The sequence below is a fragment of the Lycorma delicatula genome, chromosome 11 (genome assembly GCF_047948215.1).
Source record: "Lycorma delicatula isolate Av1 chromosome 11, ASM4794821v1, whole genome shotgun sequence".
Taxonomy (NCBI): Eukaryota; Metazoa; Arthropoda; class Insecta; order Hemiptera; family Fulgoridae; genus Lycorma; species Lycorma delicatula.
The window spans coordinates 77968256-77993013 of record NC_134465.1 but is presented as its reverse complement, the minus strand read 5'-3'; the positions used below and the strand labels follow the sequence as shown (position 1 = coordinate 77993013).

Below are 24758 nucleotides of genomic sequence, written 5' to 3'. Positions count from 1 at the left end.
GTAAATGTGTATATTTCATATCGGATCGAACAAGTGACATTCATTTATTCAATACGTTTATTATTATTATTGTATTTTTTTTTAACAGATTCAAATTCAAACCGCAGTTAGAAATAACAATGGAGAAGTGATTTCCACGATTTATTGAAAATTAAACAAATGATGTTTTAACGCCTGATTTAATCATTAATTTTAAAATGACTGTAATACGACTGATTTTTAATTAAAAATTTCATTTCAGTTCAAGGATGAGTGGAATAGAGCATTTATTGTTGTTCGTAATAATGAAAGTTGTAAAATAGACTTTTTTCATATATTTATTCATCTAATATTTAAAAATTTCTTAGTTTACATTTAACAAGAATTTTAAGGTCGTTCGAATTGGATTTATTATATGTTCAAAAAGACATGTAAATTATATTTTTGAATAATAAAACCAGATTTAAAAAAGAAGAAACTAGTTAAATATTACAATCCCTATACCAAGTATATTAACCGGATCCGATGAACTCGCATTACATTACAGGAGGAAATACCAGGTTATCAAATACGCGGTCAGCAGATCCCGCGGACTGCTCAAGGCAGGCGACCAGGCCCGCTCGCACTCAACAATTTGAGGGGAAGTCCTAACTCCCCCTTTCGACCTCAGACTGCTTCGCTATCTCCAGGAAGTATGCGTGTCTGTACCGAGGCTTCTCGAAAAAGAAATAAGAAGCGACGAACCTTGGCTGCGGGAATTTTTAAAGATTGAATGTATACAGTTTAGAAGACGCAATCGGGAACCGTATTACCGATTTTATAGGTACCAATTTAGCGAGATGACTAAAAAGTACAACGGCCGAGACGAATGTGGCTGTTCAATAATATTCCCCGATAACAAAATAATATATAAGCTTAGTGCCTATTCCTGTGAGTTCTTTTGTGAGGTTTACTAAATTTACCCTGCCTACAGTGGCGGTTCGTAACTAAAATTAGTGGGGGTGCTGCTCCAGAATTTTTTCTGGCCCTTTCTAAGGCCTTGGTTAAAACGTTTTCTGTAAAATAAAACAACCGAAAAAAATGAATCGGGTAGAATAGCTGGAAGCAGGATAATAATCTAATTCGACACTTCAACACATTCAAGAATATGATACACGGTTTTTAAGCAAATTGTGCTTAAAAACCGTATTCGGTATAACCGAATAAATAATAAAATGTAATTTTTACTAATTACGTTCTCTTTCGCCCTTCCAGCGTGTTTTTTGACGTATTTGGCGATCAAAGAGCCCTTGCTTTCCGCCATCTTCTGATCGCTAATGAAAAAATAACTAAACCGCTTTTATATTCCTTCCACCAACTATAATAGAAAAGGGAACGAAGAGGGAAAGTTCCATACACGCGCGGAGTAAAGTAAAACTACCTTCCACTAGCTCGCCAGGGTCGGCACTGCGGGAGCGACGGTGCTCTCTCCTCCTCGCAGCTTCGCGTGCAGCTTCTTATGTGCGCATGCGCACAACAGTCGAACACCATACCGCTGGAACTGTGAAGCGCACAGTTTCGTACAAAGATTTTCGTATCTTTTTCATAAACTGGCGGATGGCTACTGACATTAAGCTTAAGGAATATATATTGTACAACCATAAAGAAAGAATTAAAGAAAAAAAGTACTCGTTATATTAAATGTTATCGATAATATCAAGTGAAATTAGGGGTGCTGCAGTTCCGCAGTGCCTGTACGAGAGCCACCACTGCTTGCTTAGTTATTGAGGCCCGCAGAGATGACAGCTTCCTAATAACAACGGACTCTAGGAGTGTACTTGAGAGCTTGCACTGGAGACGACCTGAGCCATAATTCAAATTATCAACGCCACCTTTTCAAAAATAAACGATACAGTGGTATTCGTACGGGTATGAAAACCACCACGTATATCAATGGTACGATGGTATTCGTATAGGTCCCAGGTCGTTGAGGCATCCTTTAGAACGAACGAGCTGATGAGACTGCCAAGAGAGCGGCGACAAATTGCCTCTAATTAGAATTAACATATGAAAGCGGCTTCATGAAGATAGTCCGTGTCAAACTACGTAATCAGTGGAATAAGTTCTGGCTGTTAAGTCATCTCAAGGTTTTACATGGCATCAGGGAGAACGTCTTCTAAAAAGCTTTTATCTCAAGCGACAGAAGAGACCAACTCAAACTAAAGCGACTGAGGACTGGGCACGCAAAGCTAACTCGCGCTCCCCTATTTGGCTCTCTTCAGCAGAACCGTGAGGAGTGCAATGTAAGTCGGTCCGTAAACCACTTACTCATAGGTTACTCAGTGTTCGGGACTATTCGTCGACAATTAAACATGGGTTCAGATATGAACGGTTTGCGCAATCGGAACAAATGCATCAAAGACTGTTGCGGTTTCTGTGTGATTGTGGGATGAAGAACTCAATTTGGCGGTTTTGCTTACATAAGATCCCTTACGGAGTGCGCTGAAAATAGTCTAGTGGTCATGTTCCTGTTTAGATATTTGTTATACAGTGTTTGATGTATATTATCCGATTACTTACGAACAGTTAGATTCATCTAAGTCGATAACGACTCTTATCGATTATGCGATTACAACCAAACGATGTAAAAAAAAGTTAAATATTTATTTAAAGAAATTACATTTTAAAGTTCTTCAGATCAGTACTAGATTGAAAACGATCAACTATTTATCGTTAAATTAAATTCAGACTTCAAGAATAAAGTTTAAAAGTATTATAATGTGTTTTTAATTTTTGTACATTTTTAACATCAGTTTATTATTATTATTATTATCCACCGATCTTCTTAGCGAAGTAATAGCATCCCATTCTTTCATTTGGAGGCTCCAAACTCGAATCCCAAAAAGGATTGGTTTCTCAAAAGCTAAAAATTTGATCTTGACATCAAGAAAATACAACTGGGTGCCATTCTGTTGTTCCTGGAGTAATTAAATAAGTAAATAAATAAGTAAATTATGATTATTATTAATTATTATTTTATTTATAATGTGGGAAGGTCTAAAACAAAATTCCACAAGAAATAAGCGGATCACTAGCCTTCGTTTATACTTATTGCGTATAGAGATAGATTATTTGATAGTTCGATTACACATTTTTTAGCGTAATTTAATTGTATGGGAAAAAATACATTGTCTACACAAATAATAGGAGTCTATCAAAATTTAACCTTGCACAGCATTTTCATTGCAAAATCTTTCTGAAAAATTTTATAATTCAAACATTAAGGGTTTGACTTTAATTTTTATAATAAAATAATTTCATCTCTATATAAAACAACAACATAAAAATGTACCGACACGATTAGAAAACGTTTTTTGTAACCGAATCCTTTTATTTTCTTAATAAGACATAATGTTAAATCAAAGATTATAAATTGACACTTTTAATAAAAATAAAGTCCACAAATACATAAGTAATTTAATTTGTTTACAAAAAATATATATATAAACATTTTTTGGAACGGGGAGTATAAAAGTTAAGAAAAAGTTTCTAAAAATAGTCATGTTAGTTTAGCTTAAAAGTTTGCTTAAATAAAGTTTTCCAAATCTAATACCCTCTTCAATAAAGACTAAAAATCTGACGTGTACACAACATGACTTCCTTGTACCCTATTAAATTACATATTCGCATTTTTAAAACTACATTTCATTAATAACTTCTGATATTTTTTAATTTTTATTGTTATTGAATTATTATTTATCGTAAAAGTTTTTACAATCAGAGGTTATAAATTATTATTAATAAATGAATATATTTAAATTAAAAGAAAGGAGATGAAGTCTGATTCGAACCGATGTGCCTTCCCCTTGTAAGATTCAAATATTTCATTAATTAAACATTTATTTGGCTAAAACTCTGGAACCGACGAAAATAAGTACCACTTATGATACATCGTTGAAAAGTTCTCAATGAGGGCTTACTGCTACAATTAAGAGAATGTTCAAAATCCAAATTTTTTGGATTGGGCTTTTTGGACACTTTAGGTCCAGTCGATTGCAATCAAAAGGGAAGATGCACAACTAGATGTTATAACAGTCCTAAATTCAAAAATTCAACATCCTACGGCTAATCGTTTTTGAGTTATGCGAGATATATACGTACGTACAGACATCACGTCGAAACTAGTTAAAATGGACTCGGGGATGGTCAAAATGGATATTTCCGTTGAAATCTGAAAACCGAAATTTTTCCCGGTCCTCTACTTCGTACAAGAAAGTAAACATAAGAAAAAGAACATTTTTAAAAGCTTTTCTGCGTTTTACGTCCGGTATCTACTATTTGAAAAAATTGTAGGCGTTTCATGATCGTTCTATAAATGAAGAATATTAGATAAGTAATGCAATTATTCCTACGGGAGGTAAAGTATAAAAACAAAAAAAAAACATTCCAATTTTAAGAACTGGGGATTAATTTAACGAAAAAGATTTTTCTGATTATTTATATATGAAATTATGTACAAATTTGGTTTATTAAAATTTTCTCTAAAATGCCTCTGAAGAAAATCAAACTTTTTTCGCGACATCCTCCGCTCTCTCAACGAATTTTGAAAAAAAATTAATACGATCAATGCTTCGTATATATCAATATTAGCCGGCCCATCTATACAGAACCTGGACACTTAGGGCCTAGGAAAACTCTAGGGGACAACTCAGGGACTCCTAGGGGCCTCCCGGGACCACGGGGCCTACCCCAGGGTCGCAGAGCTCGCCATTCCCATCTACCCAGAGGGTTCCGCCTCCTGGTCCCCTGCACTGTTCGTTATCTCTATGATTATGAGAATAATAATTAAAGTATTTAGGCTTTATATATACACACGAAAAAGAAACTAAATTACTAAAGAAAGAATAATATGGAAACTAAAGTAATCACACCTTTGACGATGAAAGAATCATAACTCTTTTATTTGTCTTGGAAGCAGAAATATATTATTGAAGAAAAAGGATTTAATTTTTAATTTTTAATGGATATCTTTGATTGACAACTTCACCTCTGCTTTGGGGTAAAGTAATAATGAATATTTTAAACTTCAAAGGAACTAGGGCCTTGGTCTGTTGCTTAAGAGCTTGCTTCGGTCGCCATTCCCACACAGAGGGCTCCACCCTCGCGATCACCGCACTGTCCGTTATCCTGGTTGTAAGAATAGTACTGATAAATAGTAATTATAGAATTCAGGCTGCATAGAAACCTGAAAAAGAAACTTAATTACAAAACATAGAATAATAGTAACTATGATAGACACACCTTTGACGATGAAAAATTCGAAACTTATTTCTTTGTAATGGAGGCAGAAATATAATAATGAAGTAAACATTTTTTTTTCTTAATGAATAATTTAATTTACAATTTCACCCTTTTTGGGGGAAATAATGAATATTTAAAAATATTAACCTTCAATGGAGCTGTGGTCTCGATCTTGGTATAAAACCTTCCGTGGTATAACACGAATGTATCCTGACAATTTGAAAGCAATCGGTCGATTGGTTCTTCAAAATTTTTCGAGATAAAATATATCTAAAATTCTTTTTAGTTATTTGCCAAGAAACATGGGTAAATTTTGGCTGCAACTGATCGAGTAGTTTTTTGTTTATCCCGAACAAACAAAAACTATCTTCGTCTTTATATAATAGTATAGATTTAAGTTAAATTTGAAAACCTGAAATATAAGAATAAAAACAGTGCGACACCCGTACGTACGCAGACATATACAAATATAATTATTTTTGGTCCTGATGAACTAGATGGACTCCCTAAAACGCAAAGATTTGCACGATGCTCCATTTTTGATATGATCACAATATTTTCCTCTTTGGAGAAAAGAGCTATATTCACCGGGAAAATAAAAAATTCAATCGTTCGTGTTTCAGAGAAATATTCATTATTTTAGTATTTCATTATTTTTAATACCTTTTTTTAATTAGTAACTTTATTAAAAGCGTATAGTTAGCAGTTATTTAATTAGTAATTGCTAAAGCACAAATACTATTGAATGTATATTTTATCCATTCAATTTTTATATTTTTACTTATATAAATACCTTTGGTTTTCTCTTTTTAAATAACAGATGTATATATATATATATATATATATATATATATATATATTCATAAGAACCATTTTGCTCAATCCATTATATGTGTGGGTAACAAAATATGTGAAGTTGGAATCTGATATTTATTTTATTTTGCGATACAAATTGAGAGGAATTTTATTAAAAAATCCTTTTTAAAAATTCTTCGTGAAAAAAGTAAAATAACTATTGCACATTTCTGTAACATTAAACATATTTTAGTGAATACCATGAGCGGTTTTTAGTTTTACTTGAATTGATATCTGAAATTGAAACCTACAATTAGGTACTGTTTGGAGAGAAATGTATTGATGATCTCTCTATTTGGTTACCGGTTTTAACATTCTTTATTATTATTATTATTTTAATTTTTTTTCGAATAAAAACGTAATAACAAAAGAGTAATTGATAGTAGATATATGTTAGAGTTTGAACTTCTTCTTCTTATTATTATAATTTTTATTGATAAAAACATTTAAAAAAAAAATTTATATGCGCGTTTCGATTGTATTCAGTGTATTAACAAAAATTAGATTGGAATAAAATAACAAATTAAAAAATGACAAAAAATTGACAAAACACTATAAAAGTACATGCGCATATTAATTTCCTTCGATGCGGTTTTCTTTTTCGTATTTTTTAGATTTTATTTACATTTACATTTTATTTTACATTTATTAATTCTATTTACTATTTACATTTATTAATTTCTTTAGTTCTACGGACGATGACCATTTAATAATCGAAATGCTCACATAATTTCAACTTTTTATTTTTATCTTTATAACTTTTATTAATTTTTTTAATAATTTTTATCTGTTTAGTAACTTCTTTTACATTTTTTTTTAGCGATTAATAGGTCGGCTAGTCTTCGTTTCTTTATGCTCTTTGCTAATCTCATAAACTGAACGTATTTTCTAATCGATCTTCGCGGTAAGATGGTCAAATTGTATCGTTTTCGCCTTTCACCCGAAAATACCGGGTTCGAATCCCAGCCAGTCATGACATTTTTTATATACTACAAAATTTCATTTCCATACCCCACGCACAAGCTTCAACTTTATGTGGCGATATCATTAAGAAAAAAGTAATATCCTAGAACTTCAATTACGCTTTACTTTCCTGTCTAGATAGCGCTATAGCTCTAGAAGGTTAAGAATTGTAATCGGTCAAATTTGGGCATATGCGGTTTTCACCGGATCTTGACGTTTTGACATCTAAGGAACCCAAAACCGGATGGAAACTTTCCGGATCTATGTACGCGTGCGTGTATGTTTGATATTGACCTTTAAACCATCTTATATCTCAAGAACTACTGGACCGATTTTGACCAAACTTTTGCCAGATTACTTCTAGACATATTGATGTCATTAAATTTTCAACTTAAAAGGTCAATGGGATGAGACTGTAGAGCAAGTTCAACCTTAGTATCTCAAGGTTTCACCTAATTAATTTGATAACTATTAAAAAATATAATATTTGACCAAAAGTTTTTGAAAAATCTTACCCCATCTCCAAAAAAGTGCTATTGTAGTCATCTGGTACGTTGTGACGTCACAGGTGAGCTGCAGAATTAAATAAATTAATAATATGTAAAGTGTACAAAAGTAACTCGGTCTGGCTGGGACTCGAATCCGATCGCCCGCTTGACTCTGTATCTAGTGCGTTAAATACCAGGTGCATTAAACCTCGCGGCTGCACCAGTCTCCCGACTCTAAAGCTGCGAAATAACATTAATTTAGTTAGTGCAGACGTCACCGCTAGAATCGCCATACCCATGGGAATTAAATACGGTATGCGCGCGCGCTTTAGTTAGAATCATTGACTTAAATAAATTAGAAAATATTATATTTAATTATATTATATTTATATGTAAGTATAACCCGTGCATCAGAAACAACCCACAATTGTAGGACGTTCCCGAAACGCGGCTTTAGACGCGTGATAGGAAAGTTCTACTACTTTATTGTCAGATTTTTTTTCTGCGGCTGTATTATAACTTTTGAATTATGCGGCTGGAACCTGCCTCATAATGAAGGTGCCTCATAATGAAATAGATTTTCATTATTATACAGGTGTTCAACCGATCAAAAGCCTACTCGTTTCAACCGCTGACAAATCATAAGCGAGTATTGTTTATTCTATCAGCTGTTCTTTTACTTTGATTTTAATCTGATTTATAAGAGGGTGATTTCAAAGAACACCGATATATAACTAAGTTTCTATACAACACTGATTATCCTTTTGTTAGTTGTGGCGGATTCTGAGGAAGAAAGGTCTTTAACACCGATCGACAGGAAAGAAAATGTAGAACTTACGACTAATATACCTGTTGCCACAGAAATGTAATATTTTAAAAATTTTAAAAAAGAATTATTCCGTAAATAATGTATTTTATCCTTGATTTAAATCACAAACTCAATATTTTCTCTATAATGGACATTAACGCAGCTCTGGGCAGTTTGCGTAACTTGCTTCGCATTCGTGCATTAATGGCTATATTATAGGCTCGTTGCATGATATCTCACATTCCTCTATTTCTTTTTTCCTTTTTTTTACGTCTTTCAATCTGTAATTAAGTACATCTGGATATAATACACGAGAAATTTTTACCAAACGATTGATTCTGCCGTAAATTTATTCTCTCAAGATCTCTTAATTTGAATTTTATTGATTCACTTAAAATCTGTGCGGTATTAAATATGTACAATTAATAGTTATACCTAAAATTATTAAAATATTTATAAGGAAATCGGCGAAGAAAAGGGGGAAAAACATCTTTTTAAAGAAATAAAAGGTGAATGGAATAATCGCTTTGTAGGTGACGTACACATTCTATCGAAGACGGGACAACTATTTCACTAGAATAATTAACATTCCATGCAAGACTTAGTTGCGAAAATCGATTACTTAAGTGTTTTCATCGCATGGAATATATTGTATGTTACACATTATCGTATCAAGCCAACGGAAATCTAAACGATATTCCGCTTAAAAGTCACAAATATTTTTATAATTCTTACATTTATGTTTTGTTCCGAAGTAGTAGAAGAACGGCTGAACCGATTTCAATGATACTTTATATAGAAATATCTATCGTAATAGATACTGAAATTTTTTGTTTGTATTAAATTTAAATTTATGACTTTTCACTCGTCGTAAAGAGGGATACGATAATTTTCTGGTATTTAAGCGAGAAGGACACATTTTATTAAAAAACCTTTTGAAGCAATTATCTTTTTAAATACAATCTTCATCCCGTTTGTTATAAATATGGTTTTGTAACTAACTCAGTCGACGTGACTTTTTCAAAAATATTGGAACAAAAATAGTATCTTGTTCTAAATGTTATTGATAAAAGTAAAAAATCTTTTTTCAAACACGAGAAGATATATCAATTTTTAGTCTAGAATTTTTCCAGTACCTTCATATATATATTCGAAAATAAAAATTTATATGCTACTATAGTTTTGTTATAGCTAATTAATTTTTTTAAATCAAAACTTATGTACCTCAAAAATTTTCATCACCTTCGTTTTAAGTTTCTCTTCTAAATGCTTGATTTGTCTTATCTTTTTCCTCTTCTCACAACCCAAACGCCCACTCATATTCATCAAATGTTCATTATGTTAAGAAAAAATTGTTTAATTTTATCGCAGCCGTTTGATGAAGCTAAAAAATTCTGCTCGACTTAAAGATTTTAACAAATGGAAAACACTTCTGAATATGGTTTGCAGTAGGGAACTTTTCTGTACCTATTATATTTTTTATATATATTAATGATTTATTGAAATTAAACGTGAATGGTTGTGAGATTATTTCGTTCGCTGAAGATAAGCACTAATTTTCACCGGTCCTTCCTGGGATAAGGTTAAAAAAATAACTGAACTGGGCACATCCAAGTACTAACCGATCACGACGTCGCCACCACCAGAGAACATCGGTATCCACGATCTAGTAATTAAATTCGTATAAAAGTAACTGCCTTTACTAGGATTTGAGGCTTAGAACTCTCGTCTTCGAAATCAGCTGATATGCATTGACAAATTCACGTGGTCAACCAATTTTTTTCTTCTTCTTCTTCTTCGAAGCATAAACTCAGCTCCGAGGGGTGCCATTGCTTGTAACTATCTCGTCGAGAACAACGTTCCTGTCAGATAGCCGGGACTCGATCGTTATTTTTAGCCTCTAATGGAAACCCCCGAAAGGATCCCTCACCGGGGCTAGGTCTTACTTTCTTCCAGCGGTACTGCAAGGGAGTCCTCACTCGATCATCATAAGTGGAGGCAGAGACCTCTCATCCCCTCCCGGATGGGGCTGTCCCTGAGAGATTCCATGATATTCCTATGAAGAAGCAGTTCCAGATGACGATGGAGCCATCTTACATCCCCGATTCCTGGGCGCATGACCATACGACTTGCAGGATAAGCATCTAGGATCCTGCGTGTAGTCCTTGCTTAAATATCCAGCCTTACCGCATGTAAAACGGTGACCGCTTCTGCCAAGTTCTGTTTTGGCGACCAGAACAGAACTTGACCCTGCGGCCTGGACATTTCAAGCAAAGATCATAAGATTTACGCCGCACCACTCGATATGTTCAACCAATAACTTAACCGTGCAATTTGTCAAATTGTGTTACAGTAACAACTACATCGTGTAAGTGCCCAAAATTAAAGAAAGTCCCAGTTCAAAATACCTAGGTGTTACAACCGGTTCAAACTTAAGATGGGATTATTATATAAATAATCTTTGTCCTAACTTAAATACTTAATATGTAAATTCGATAATATAAAGAAATTAAAAGACGCCAAAATATTTAGTTTATTTGCTTTGCATATGCTGTTAGTATTACTGTATGACATAAGGGAATAAAATTTTCATTATGCAAAAGCATATTAAAAGCAGCCTTAGGGAAAGCCAGGTTGCTTTACTCCGGTAAACAAATGTTTCAAAAATTTCGTGTTTTAACAAACAGGCCTTAATTATATATTAAGAATCTACTGTTATATATAAATAAACGTAGATGTTCACTCTATTTACAATAAAAAGAAATTAATTTCTTGTCTGAAGAAAATTAAGAATAAAATTGTATTTATATTTTTTTGAAAATAGTTTCCGAATCCCGTTCGATGTATATCGAAATGTAGATCTCTCTATATATATATATATATATGGATGAAAGGCCGAGACGCTACCACTCGCGCGCCACGGAGGCCGGCAAAATATTGATACTTGTAATAACTAATATGTACGGTACTTTAAAAGTTACAAAATTCTGAAACTGTGAATATACGTTTATTTATTTAGCAAAAAGTATATAAATACTCATATTTCAACAGTAGTCAATATTATAACAAAAGATATTTAAAAAAAATTAAATCGTCAAAAAATACGATAACAAAAGGAATCATCGAAAATAAATAATTAAAAAAACACAAAAAAGAAAGAAGAAATGCAAATAAAAATAACGTAGGTAAGTTTGACTAATTGGCGTGACGTCACGATTGTTATATTGTTGTTCACAGATTATAAGAGTACTCTAGTAATGCCAGGGGCATTAAAAAAAACAACACTTACAAGTATACATACGTACATACTATATACCACCGTTACTACATAAAAATCTCTTGCACTTAAACTTGAATCGTCCTCATTTTCTTAATAGTTAAAAAGAATAAAACACAAAAAAAGAGAACATGTACTTTGTAAATACTCGTATATACAGTTTTATATATTGGATAGACATATGACATATACAGGTGTATTCTATACGTTTCCGTACAAAGAAAAATCAACTTTTTTTTTAATGAAAACCATTTTTATTTATATCTAATACGCTCTGCATAACTATCATTGTTTTGAAAACAAATTTCAATGCTTCTCCATCACTGCTGAAGAACACGAAACCTCATAAATATCCGTAAAAGGAAAAATAAAGTTTTTTTTTTTTGAAGGCCATGATGTTATAGGAGAAGATACAAAACATAAATTATCCCGAGAAAAAAAAAATTATTTTTCCTACGAATGGAAACTTACGAGAAATTCTGCATTTTAATTATCGAAAATATCGTTAAATTTAATTACTTAAATCGTTAATAATTTTAAAAAAAAGGTGGGAAAATGGTTTCATAACTTTCCCGGCTTTTTCCTTGACAAATTTTTATCTCAAATAGTATTTTTTAAATATTAACGACACGATTATAAAATACTAATTAAAACACAAATGAAAAAAGAGATCGACAGTCTTATTAAAAATTTGGGTTCAATTTGACCTTTTTGATCAAGTGATGTTTCTATCAAAAAATCTCTCTGATAAAAACACATAGTACGTCGGTTTGTTTGTTGTATGCGCTTCCATTTTTATTTCAGATTCTACTGACGTAGAGCGGCCCAATGGTGCGCCAGGCGGCGCGTCGTTGAGCGTCACCATCTAGCGGAAAAATTGAACAACAGTATTATAATAAATTGTATTGTGTACTAAAAACACTCCGTTGTTTACATTAATATTTATTATACTTATTTTTTTACATTTTGTTAAAAAAAAATTTGTAGATAAAAGATTTTTGAAATTTTTTATAAAAATAAATAAGTATAGAGGCACCGTGCTTCCTGATATGAACAGCGTATTATAATATGTAAACGTATCAATCCTTTTACTTCATTATATTTTCCACGGCAACAGAAATATCTATACAAATAAAAATGTAGATGTTCGTTTATTCAAAATCTTAAATCTCCGAAAGTTCTTCATCGATTGCTTTGAAATTTTGAAACAACGTCGCGTTCGAATAAGCGTTCGTTTTTATATACTTAAGTACTCTCATCGTTCTAGATAAGTTGGATTCTCAATCTTGGAGATTAATCTTTAAAAAATTAGTTTTTTTACTAGGATTCCATTCTGCCTCCTTCTTTTGTTTATTAATTTAAATAATTATTTTCTTGAATAAATTGACCGGATTCGTTACAGTGTTATTCAACAAGGCTAAAAGAAATTATAGCTTGCTAAGAAAATGTATAGGTATCAAAGTGTCTTGCTGTCCATTAGGAGTGAAAATCAGATCGAATCTGGGGTATATAGCCAAATTTGAACTCGCTTTCGGTTTTTTAAAATACGATACGACAACTGTTTAGAAATTATGTAGAATAACTTCTCCGCTCTTAAATCCAATCGCCTGAAACTTTGGGATTTAAGGGGATTAAGGGATTTAAGGTATTTATTAAATCCAATCGGATTTAATAATACTAAGCATTATTTAAGTATGTTCACCTAACTATAGATCAATTTTCTACGACCAGTATACAATTTTAAATAGAGAAAACTATCCTTCCACCTTTTACTTTTCCGTCTAGATAGCGCTATAGCTGCAGAAGGGATGTATTGTAATTAGTCCAATTTGTGCATATGCTTTTTTCACCGGAACTTGACGTTTTGACACCTAAGGAACCCAAAAACCGGATGGAAATTTTCCTGATGTTCGTATGCACGTTTGTATCTCCAGAACTACTACACCGATTTTTATCAAATTTGATTAGATTACCTCTAGATTAAGGCATTAAAGACATTAAATTTTCTAGTTAAAAGGTCAAGGGGTTGAGGCCGCAGGGCAAGATCACCCTCAGTTTCTCGAGATTTCGCCTAATTAAGGTCATATTTTTCTTAGGCGCTTTTGTTTACAATTAAAATATAACAATATTTATAAAAAAAAATCTTGAATAATTTCACGTCCGCCCTGCCACAAAATGCTGTTGTAGTCGGTTTGTTTCTTTTTTTTATTTAAAAAAGCAATATAATAATAAAGCCAAAAAGTTCAATTTTTAAAGACCAGTGAGTTCCCGGTGTCTGAACAATCACAAAGTACACTTAACTAATCGAAAGGAGTCGTTGGTTGCCGTGATTTTCTGAATTGTATAAAAAGAAATAGTGCAAGAAATGTCAAATCAAGGAGCGATTCAATGCCGCAGGTTAATTATGAGGTGAAATTCTGAGGTTTTTCCTTCTGCGTCTCATGTGCTAACGTTCAACAGGTTTAATTTGGCTTAAAGAAGATGCTGGCTTACATCGTCAAGATGTGCGCGCATTGTACCGCAACCTTCGCGAAGTTTTAAGTCACATTTCGACACACTGCAGTCGGATGAGAAAGGTAACAAATGCGCGTATGTGGAATGAAACTCATGAAGGCGATCCGTGTAAAGATCTTCCGGTTTATATCGACTGCAAAAAGCACCACAACTGTCCGGTGTTACAAAGAAACCATCCGGTGTACAAAATGGAAACGGCGATTGCGGAAGTTAAAACGCTTCAAAAAATAAGTTACTCTGAAGTGAGAAAAATGTTAGCGGTCGAACACCTCGTCCGAGAACGATTTATGCAGAAGCAGCTGCTTCCTCTTCTTCATCCGAAGTTAACGTGGAGCAGTTGCTTTCTGTTCTTGCGCTAAGTCTTGCTACTACGATAGAGAAAATTAATGATACTAAGATGGAATCTACTCGGTGTAAGAAACCCTTAAATCTCGCTACTGATGGACATTGTATACATGGACAGTGTAAGGAGACATCTGAAAAAGCCAAAATCATCACTCCTTCGACCAGTCATAAGGCGAAGGAAGGTGTGACAAGGATGTAGAAAAAGTCTAAACTTGGTGCGATGCAAGTAGAAGTAACCATCGGGATACAACACGCGGATATGGAACCTCCAGAAGCTCTGAGGTCGCCTAAGAATAGGGCGAATACTTCCGCTGCTCCAAATACGTCACTGGAGCGTGCATGAAGTTTAGACTCTTTAACAACCATATGCTAATCACTCTATCTAGGTCGGCATCACCTGGTGCCGGCCGCAGAACATCTACGGTATCTGAAAAGAAAGAAGTCGCCATGTCCGAGGCTTCAGACACTGTCATCAGGGATGGAAGCCATAAGGAGGATAGAGAAAAGATGTAAGAAAGGATGGCCGAAAGGAAAACTAAGGAGATAAACAAATGTGATATGTTTACCGATCAGGAATTTACAGTTTTATAATATTCTTTTATTATCGAGAACCGTTTAATAATATTTAATTTTCTAATATCAAAAATTGAAAGTATCCGAGTCTTTTCTTTCTTTCTTTGTTTGGGTAAAGTGCTAATGACAAAGTAGACGATACACATAACCCCAAAGAAAAAAAATTTCTATGTATATTTCAAAATGGCGCCAAACTAATTTTTAAATTATTAAAATTTTCTTATTATATCTCTTTTTAAATTTTTTTATATTGTAAACAAGATGACAACTCATTCGTTTAAATGCGATTAAAAATCAATCGAGTTAAAATCGTTGCAACGAGCCAGTCTGAATTATACGTTTTTTTTTTCATTTCCTACATTAACCGACAAATAATAACATTTAAAAAAAGAGAAAGTAAAAAAAAAATCAACTGTTAGAGAAGTTAACGTTAAAAAAAAATATTTTCATTTTTATGTACGAATACGGTACGATAAAAAAAGTATTTATTCACATTGATTACGAATTATAGACGATAATAAATAAAAGAGGAGAGAATTAAAGAGGTTTTAATGAATTTTTTATTAATTTTTTATTAATTTTTTTATTAATTTTTTATTATTCAGAAAATAATTTTTTTTTTAAAGTTTAATCCATTAATCTACCCAAATGATATCTACGAAACAATTCTTGTTTGTTTTTAAACATTTCAACTAAACATAAGATTTACTAAGACATCTCAGTAAGAGATACTTTACTAAAACGTAAAACCTAAACGAGAATATGCTATATCCTTTAATATTTATGAGTATAATACCTGTATTTCTTATTTTTAAAAAAAATTGAAGTAGATTATTTATTTTTATGTAAACCCTCAAATTACCTAGGTAGTTATAAGGTAGATAAAAACCATTTATTTAATGTATACAATGTTTATCTTACGTTTAAGACGATACACGGAACAATATATCGTAAAGGAAGAGTTATTACAAAACGGGGAAAAAAATTTAATTGAAAACTGTATCTCCGTATAAAGTTTTTTCTCATTAAAATTTATTGTTGCATTAAAAAAGATACTCGTAAGCTAAATTAAAATGAACTTCTTAAATAATTTATTTCTTAAAATATCAAAAAAAGATTATAGAAAAATCCTGATTATTCCAAAACTTGATCGACCATTATCTTATATGAAAACGAAATTTTAAAGAAAATATATCCATAATTACTTATACCTAATATATATATTCCTAATAACTAACAGTAATTAGTATAATTACTAATACCTAATAATTCAAATTTTAAACGATGAAAGATGAAAAAATATAACAGTTGATACTTAAAGCCTTTCTTTTAGGTAAACTTAATAAGAAATCTATCTATTGTACTGGATACTATGATTCGACTTTTGACTTTTGTCAAAATTTTGACATATCTCCCGTTTCAAATCCCCCAGACCCCAAAACCACCGTCAGCTCAAAATTTTATATATTTCACTTTCTTGTGGACACGATAACCGCCGTAATTTTGCGCCAATCACTTTAAAATTGTTCTCTAAAAACAACTCGACCCAAAATCTCGATCGAGTTCGTTAACGGCAAAAGTCGGACCATGCGGGTAAAGATGGGATGACGTTTTTGAAAGAAAAAAACCAAATATTGCTTTAGCCTTCTTATTAAATAAAATATCGAATCGATTTAAAGTTCCTACTATTCTTTGGATAAGGGCCTAAACCCTATCTAAGTAAATTTTTTTGATATCAGCAACCAGAGGGTGGAAAAAATAGGGTTTCGAAGACAAAAAAAATCATATCTCCCTTAATCGGCACAGTATCGAATCGATTTAAGATGTTCGTTAGTCCTGTAAACATTACCTAAAACTTTTGTCTGTAACAATTTTTAATATGATCAACCCTTACGTCAAGGGGCGACCAAACTTTTGCTGGAATTGTGAGATGGAGCGTGTCGTATGCTAAACATGTGAAACCTTTTTTCACATGCAACCGTTGTCGTATTGAGTAAATTTGAATTTTTTCTTAACTTTAAGATGGAAATTTTTTTTATTCACTACTTAGCACGGGTGAAATCTACCTACCTCCACGTTCCGGCGTGCCAAAAGGGGTTTTTTTAAGCGGACTAGGAAGATCAGATTTACAGATCCTTTAATTATCAATAGAATTCGACTTATACAAATAAAACCAAAAATAGGGAAGAATGAATCCTAGAAAAGATAATCCGCAGAAGAACAGGAACATTAAGGAAAAAATCAATCCTGACAACCATAGATGAAGACACGCGCCTTGTGTCGATCACAGTCCCCTGACAACCCCCTCCTTTCACAGCTCTGAAGTGAATTACGGAAGGTTGTGTTCTAGATCCTCTAAACTTGATAACATAACATAGTAATCAGTTTAGCCTGTCTGTGAATACCGCCGATACAAATGCCTCGGCACACATTTCCATCGATATTTACGCAACCCACTATCGCCTTCGTATGACCTCTTCCACCCACATTCCTGTAACTCAATTCCGTAACTTAGGGGGACTTAGTTTAAGTCCTGATTTTTTGTTAATTTTAAAACTTTATTACAAAATATTAGTGTAATTCCTCTGCCCGAACTTCAGATATAAACTTTTATATAAACAATACAAAATGGCGGACAAGGGAAGAACGAAGAAGAAACTGCAATTTTTCCAACGGATATTTTTTGTTTAGTTTTACAAGTAGAATCCGAAAAAGTATACCCAACCCACAATTTTAGAAAAACTGTATATATAAATATAAATGCATTTATATCTGTTAAATAAAAATGAGTCTTTGTCTGATTTATTTGAATATTTTAACGCTTTACGATTTTCATTTGACTTTAGGGTTATGTATTTTTTACAAATCTTCTTAAAAATAAAAGGAAGATTGAAATCTAGCAACAGAAAGAAAATATATAGGGATCTGAAATGTTCTTTAAAAGAACTCAACAGCACGGTTCAATAACACTTAAGCCAGAACATTTTTGTAGATCATATGAAAAATTGAATATTTTGATGCCTAAACTATAAAATGAAATTACGCGAGGCAAAATTTGCTACAGGAAATTCAGAACTAGGGTAAATGTATATCGATTGATAATTTGTCATTCGGTTACTATTAGATACGTAGATAAATTAAAATTTCTTTAATTTTAGAAAGAAAAAATTACGAATGTTTCTCCTAACTATATTTGTATATACATTAGTCAGCGAAGCGCTTTTTTTACATTTTCCTTTACGGTAGATATACTTGTTATTTACACTTGTTGAATTCTCAAGTAACACGAAACGATTTACATAAATCTAAGTATATGTATACTACGGGTATATACTTGTCAGATCAGATATGATACGGTGGATTTAATAGTACAAGTTGCAGAATCACTAATCTTCATAACCTATAACCGAACATCAACCGCGATTTAAAATGAATGACGAGAAATCATACATTTTATTTTCTCTTCACCGATCTGATAAATATGTTTTTCAGTAACAACTTGTATCGGTTTTTATTCCTTTCATTTATCTTTTATCCGTCATATTTTTCACGGCTTTACGTAAATAAATAAATAAAACTGAAATATCAATTTATAAATGTTTTTTTCTTAAAAATATTGAATTTTATAAATAACTTTTCCTATTTCGTAAAGGATAGTAGAACATGAATTATTTCTAATATCGATAATTAATTAATCTATTTCTTTTCTTAAGACTGTAACACATTTAAGCGGAATTAATGTCTTTTCCTAAGAGTAATGATGATAATTATTCTGTCAGTCCTTATAGTAATCAAAATTATAATTTGTGTGGATAAATATTACGTCCGATAATTAAAGAGACAAATTATTGTAGACTAGCTGCAAGGCGTGCCTACAAAGCGTATCTCCGTTAAATTAGAAATTTTACTCTTTAATTTGTTACTAACAAATCAGGATTTTCTGCTAGTAATCGGTACATTAAGGTACCTACTTTCTGGGTATAGTTCATTATTTTATGAAGAAAAATAATCACGTAAATAAATCAGAAATATGTAAAAAAAATTTAAACAGCACTCTTAAATTAAACGAGCTAAAATGTAAAAAATAAATTAGGACGGTATTTCAGAATGGATTTGACAACAAGCTTTGTTGGTGATATGTAAGATTATGTTAAAGTCATAACTTCAGATTAAAAATTTGATGTTTTCGCCAATCTTGATGAATGAATCTTTCATGAATGGCCTAAATAGTGGGGTGCCGGCGGCACCCCACTATTTAGGCCATTCAAGTTTTTTATTTGAAGTTATGACTTTCACGTAATCTTACATATCTCCATCAAAGCTTGTTGTCAAATCTATTCCGAGATACCGTCCTAAAATTATTTTTTACCTTTTAGTACGTTTAATTAAAGAGTAGGGTTTTAACATTTTTTTACATATTTTTAATTTTCTACTTTTTAGTTTTCATATGTTTATACTTTACAGCTGCGCAAACGCACAGGTTTCAGCGTATTTAGTGAAAGATCGGATCGGTTTATTTTACGGTGGGTGAGAGCAATCAAAACATAGAGCCCAACAATTTAATTTCCGGATAACCAAGATCCGGTCGATCAAGAGTGTAACCGATGAGTTAAGCAGTTAGCAATCGTCCTGCTGATACATATGCCGTTTGAATCGTGAAAATCGGACGAGCGGTTGCCGAGATACTACGGTGACATCCCATCGTACCCGTTTACAAATTTCTGATCGGTGCCCCGGGGGGCACTTAAAAATATTATCATCCGACGGGTACCACTGGGAACGGATTGGGCTACCTTCTACGGGGATCGAACGTTTTTTTAAAACGCTAGCAGCAACCGTTTTCGCAATATTTGCGATTTTCGTCTGAAAATTCGTATCCGGTTAAGAAGTACTAAATTTTCCCAAAACTTCGGTTTATATATCAATAGAGCAACTACACACCTGACAACCACGAGATATGTACTAACGAATCGGGATTTTCCGCTAGTCATCGATGCATACCGGTGTTAAGATAACCGGGACGTTTCTATGTGTGTCTGTGTGCGACAGACACACAAACAAATGCCGTTTAGTAGGGTAGGATAAATTATTATATATTCCATGACGTTAAAAATAAAACTATTTTTTTATATAACCGCACGATAAATTCAGGCATTTGTTTCATCGTTTTGTGATTTTACTTATTCCAGTAGTAATGAATTATTCACCTCGAATTCTGAGCCGTTCTCGTCGAATTTAGAGCCCACTGAAAGCGGATCAAAGAAACACAATCTGATGGTGCGAGATCTTATCTGTAATGAAGATGTAGCAATAACGCCTGACTGACTGTTGAATAGCTTCCCGTATCTTTTGTGCGGTTTGGGGGCGAAGTCACGGCTAAGAATTACACCTTTTAAGGTAGTATTGTAATTTAGTATTGTATTTATTTAATTTAACTTAATTTAGTATTGTATTTAAGGTAGTACCTTTTAAGGTATTGCGATATTATTTTATAGCATGTCACAATAGTACTCGCCACTGATTGTGACATGCTCTTCTTTCAAATAATCGCAATAAATTGGCGTATATAAACCCAAAACTCTGTTAGAACCTCTTTAAAGGCCGATACATAGGTTATGAATTTTAATTTCCAGTCTAGATAACCAGCAAGGCTGTAGCTCCAGAAGGGAAAGTATTGTAATCGGTCCAACTTGGGCGTATTCGGTATTCATCGGATCTTAACGTTTTGACACTTAAAGAACCCAAAAAACCGGATGGAAATTTTCCGCACGTTCGTATGTACGTGTGTTCGGTGTTGGCCTTTACATCACCTTATATCTCCGTAATTACTGTACAGATTTTGACCAAACTTGATCAGATTACTTCTATATATGGGACATTGATGCCGTTAGATTTTCAACTTAAAATGTCAAGCGGATGAAACTGTACGGCAAGGTCACCCTGACCGTCGCCTAATTAATTCGCCTTCTCCAGAGATTTCGCCTAATTAAGGTCGTATTTTTCTTAGGCTCATTTGTTAAAAACTAAAAAATAAGAATATTTGCAAAAATCTTTTTCACAATTGCAACTTTACCCCAAAAAAATGCTGTTTTAGTCGTCTGATTTTTTGTGACGTCACAGATAAGCGGTAGAATTAAATAAATGAATGATATTTAAAATATAAAAAGAGTAACTCGGTCTGGCCGGGTCTCAAACTCGATCGCCCGGTCCGTTAAGCCTTGCGGTTACACCAGTCTGCCGACCGTACAAGCGAAATTATTAATTTAATTAGTGCCGACCGTCGCCACTAGTAACGCCAGACTAGCGTTAATTAAATACGGTATCCGCGCGCGCTTTAGTTAAATTAAAAAATATTATATTTAAATAAAACGATAAACATTTTAAATTAAGTTGTGTATGTGAATAACTCATCGATAGTATCGGTACACCTATAATATCGACGAATTGATATTTATGTGTCTGTTAAGATCAATAAATTGTGTAGGCAGGCCACGTTTGGAATATGTAAAACAAATTGTTAGGGATGTAGGATGTAGAGGGTATACTGAAATGAAACGACTAGTACTAGATAGGGAATCTTGGAGAGCTGCATCAAACCAGTCAAGTGACTGAAGACAAAAAAAAAAAAAAAAAAGATCAATAATACAATTTTGCAAAGTAAAGTGGAAACTTTCACCAGTGTGTCACCACGATACTTGTTTTTATCGTTTTAAACTGCACTATTAAAATTTTTCAGGGTTAATCCACTTTTTACTATACTGTTTTAACATCCGCGAATGAATTTCGGCCGTTTTCCGGTTTTAGAAATTAAAAATTTCATCACAGCGGATAATATTTTAAGATAAAATGTTATCTTAAGGTACAAGTTTCAAACGGAGCCGACATTTGAAGCAGATGAAATAGGTTATAATAGTAGAACATTTTTTTTCTACTATTAATTAATAGCTGTTAATTTTCTGTCAGAGGTGCGAACTTAGTTTCGGTTTCAGTTTATTCCATTAATATGTTTTCCGTGCTGCCATTTGTCTTTTTAATTGTTGAAAAATCCTCGCATCTAATTTCAGTGGGTTTTTTTTGCTGATATATAACTGTATATTCAATTATTGAAGTAAATAACGGGAATCTTTTCATTTTTCAATCTCTTTGGAAAGCCTTTATTGCTATTCTTAGAAATATCTAGGGATTTTCGAGAGTATCTTTGTCTAGCTATGACTTACAACATGCAGACACGAATCGTAAATCGTATTTAATTTCGACATTTAAAAAAAAATCTTATAGTAAACATACTTACATTTAAAAAGAACTAAAGATTTTAATGAAGCGTATAATATATTAATACTATTTTAACTAAAATTAATTTACGATACAGGACTCAATTTTTTTTTATTTACTCTTTATTTAATCTATTTATAATAAAATCAAATCTGATTTTGATTAATTTTAGATCATTAAAATAAACCATTAAGTATCATTATTTTTAATTGCGATTAATTAATAAGTAAATCTTGTTGAATAGATATTTTAACTGTGGCGTTGCTAACATCGTTCGTACATAGAAAGCTTTAATAAAATTTTAAACGATTAGTCATCGATTATATAAAAATAGTACAGGCCCAAATATAGATCCCTGAGTTAAATCTACCATCCTGAAGTTTGACTTTGTAGCTTGTCTGTTGGAATGATCGATGAATTATTTGTTAATGGTATTTTAATCGGATGAAATAGTAGTAGGAGAGGTAATTGAGAGGATTATATATCTTAAATGGATTAGAATTCTTTAGAAAGTCTTTTCTGCCGGTTATTTTTAGCTTATCCAGAAATAATACCGCGTTGATGTCTTACGTAATCTAAGTTATAATCTGTTAAATTTGTATTAAGTAAAAGGTAATATAGATGGACGTTTCTTACATATATATGTGGTGGTATTTCTAAAATTATATATATATATATATATATTTCACATGAATATCAAAACTATATTTGAAGAGGTTGTTGGAATAAGAAGAATATGATAAAATTGAGTTTTTTCACTATAAGTATTTAAACAATGTTTAACTGCTCTTTCTTGATGAAAAAAAGAAATAGTTTAAATATTTCTTTCAATTCAAGAATTGTAACTCTAATCAAGTATTGCCCTTGCGGCGGTGTGTACTGAGTGTATATAACCAGTGATTATACTTTAAATAAATCTGAAACGTTTTACTTTGATAATTATGACTTCTACATAAACACTTTAAAGTTATTCAAAAATACGTTTAAAAAAAAATTGGTCAAATATTAACAATAAAATATTCAAATTTTATCACAAACGATATTTCTTATTTACTTTCCCCGAACCAAAAGTTTTATCTGTGATTTCATTTAACTAAAAGTTTTGATATTTGTTCTTTGTATAGAGTAAACTTTTATAAAGAACTAGCGGACCCGATAGATGTTGTCCTGACGTGACATTGTTCTGTAATAAATGCACAACACATAAATATAAGTAACTTATTTAAGTTAAAATTAGCGGGAATGTGGATTTAAATTTCATTAATGTGACTATTAGTATGACTATTATCGGTTTGTGAGTGTTGTATTATTGTAATGGGTTTATTGATTAATATTTATTTTCACTAAATATTGAGATGTCCGATGAAAATTGAATTAAAAAATCGAAACGTCGTAAAATTAATAATTAGTGTAATTAATTAATTTTCATCAACATAACTGCTAATTTTCACTTGGATCATTCTAAAAAAGTACCTTCTACATTTTTGTTTATTTAATAATTTTGAAGTTTCATAACCATGTGATGGCTTAATTAATCATAATCAATTAACAACAAATTAAAGCGCTGTAAAAAAAAGCAACGCAGTTAAAATTTTAGTAGAATTTTTTATCATTTTTCTCATTCTTTCTTTAAACATCTATTTTACCAAATTTTAAATAATTGTAAATTAAAAACAATTTTAGAAAATGTTTTTATAAAATCAATCGGCTACAAAAATTATAACTTCAATTTTTTAAATATACTTTAAACTATAATTATTATAAGTAACTTATATTTTTATTTAATAAATGTTATAATTTATTTTACAAACTCACACTTTTATTTTCAAAAAGCCGTTCAAGCCGTACTTCATAAGTTGCATAGAATCAAATGAGAACTGACAATTTAAATTGGTAGGTTAAGTTGATTGTTATTGAATACACGTGTATACATCATTAAAATTCATGAAAAATCATGTAAAATACTCACTTCAATACTGCACCTTACAAATTTACACGATGAATATTTTTTAATTACACTTTAGAACGTTAATTCAAAAAATACTAATATAATATTCTCAATAAGTGCGCAATTCTAGCAGACTCGGCAATGCTTCGCTTTCGTTAGATTTGAGTATACATACAGATTAAATGAACATAATTGAACGTTTCATAAAACCTTAAAAAACTGAACATTAGGAACTTCACAAAATTTAACCTTTCATTTTATAAAAGTCAGAATTTAAACAAATCCAAATAGCAAAACAACAGTACTACCTATTGGATTTAGTTCACACCACTCTCTAATTACAGTATTCGGTGGAAAATAATTTTTTAACGAACATTAAAAAACTTACAAAACATAACGGAATTTCATAAAATTTAACCTTTCATTTTATAAAAGTCAGAATGGAAATAAATCCAA

General features: G+C 31.9%; 2 protein-coding genes across 17 annotated transcripts in view; one reads left to right on the top strand and one right to left on the bottom strand.

The window, feature by feature from the left end:
- Window positions 1–24758, bottom strand: part of LOC142332121 (putative cytochrome P450 6a14) — a 622045-nt gene that overhangs the window by 249786 nt on the left and 347501 nt on the right. The gene's annotated exons all lie outside the window — the stretch shown is intronic.
- Mip (Myoinhibiting peptide precursor) overlaps window positions 1–24758 on the top strand; it is a 439825-nt gene that overhangs the window by 96918 nt on the left and 318149 nt on the right. The gene's annotated exons all lie outside the window — the stretch shown is intronic.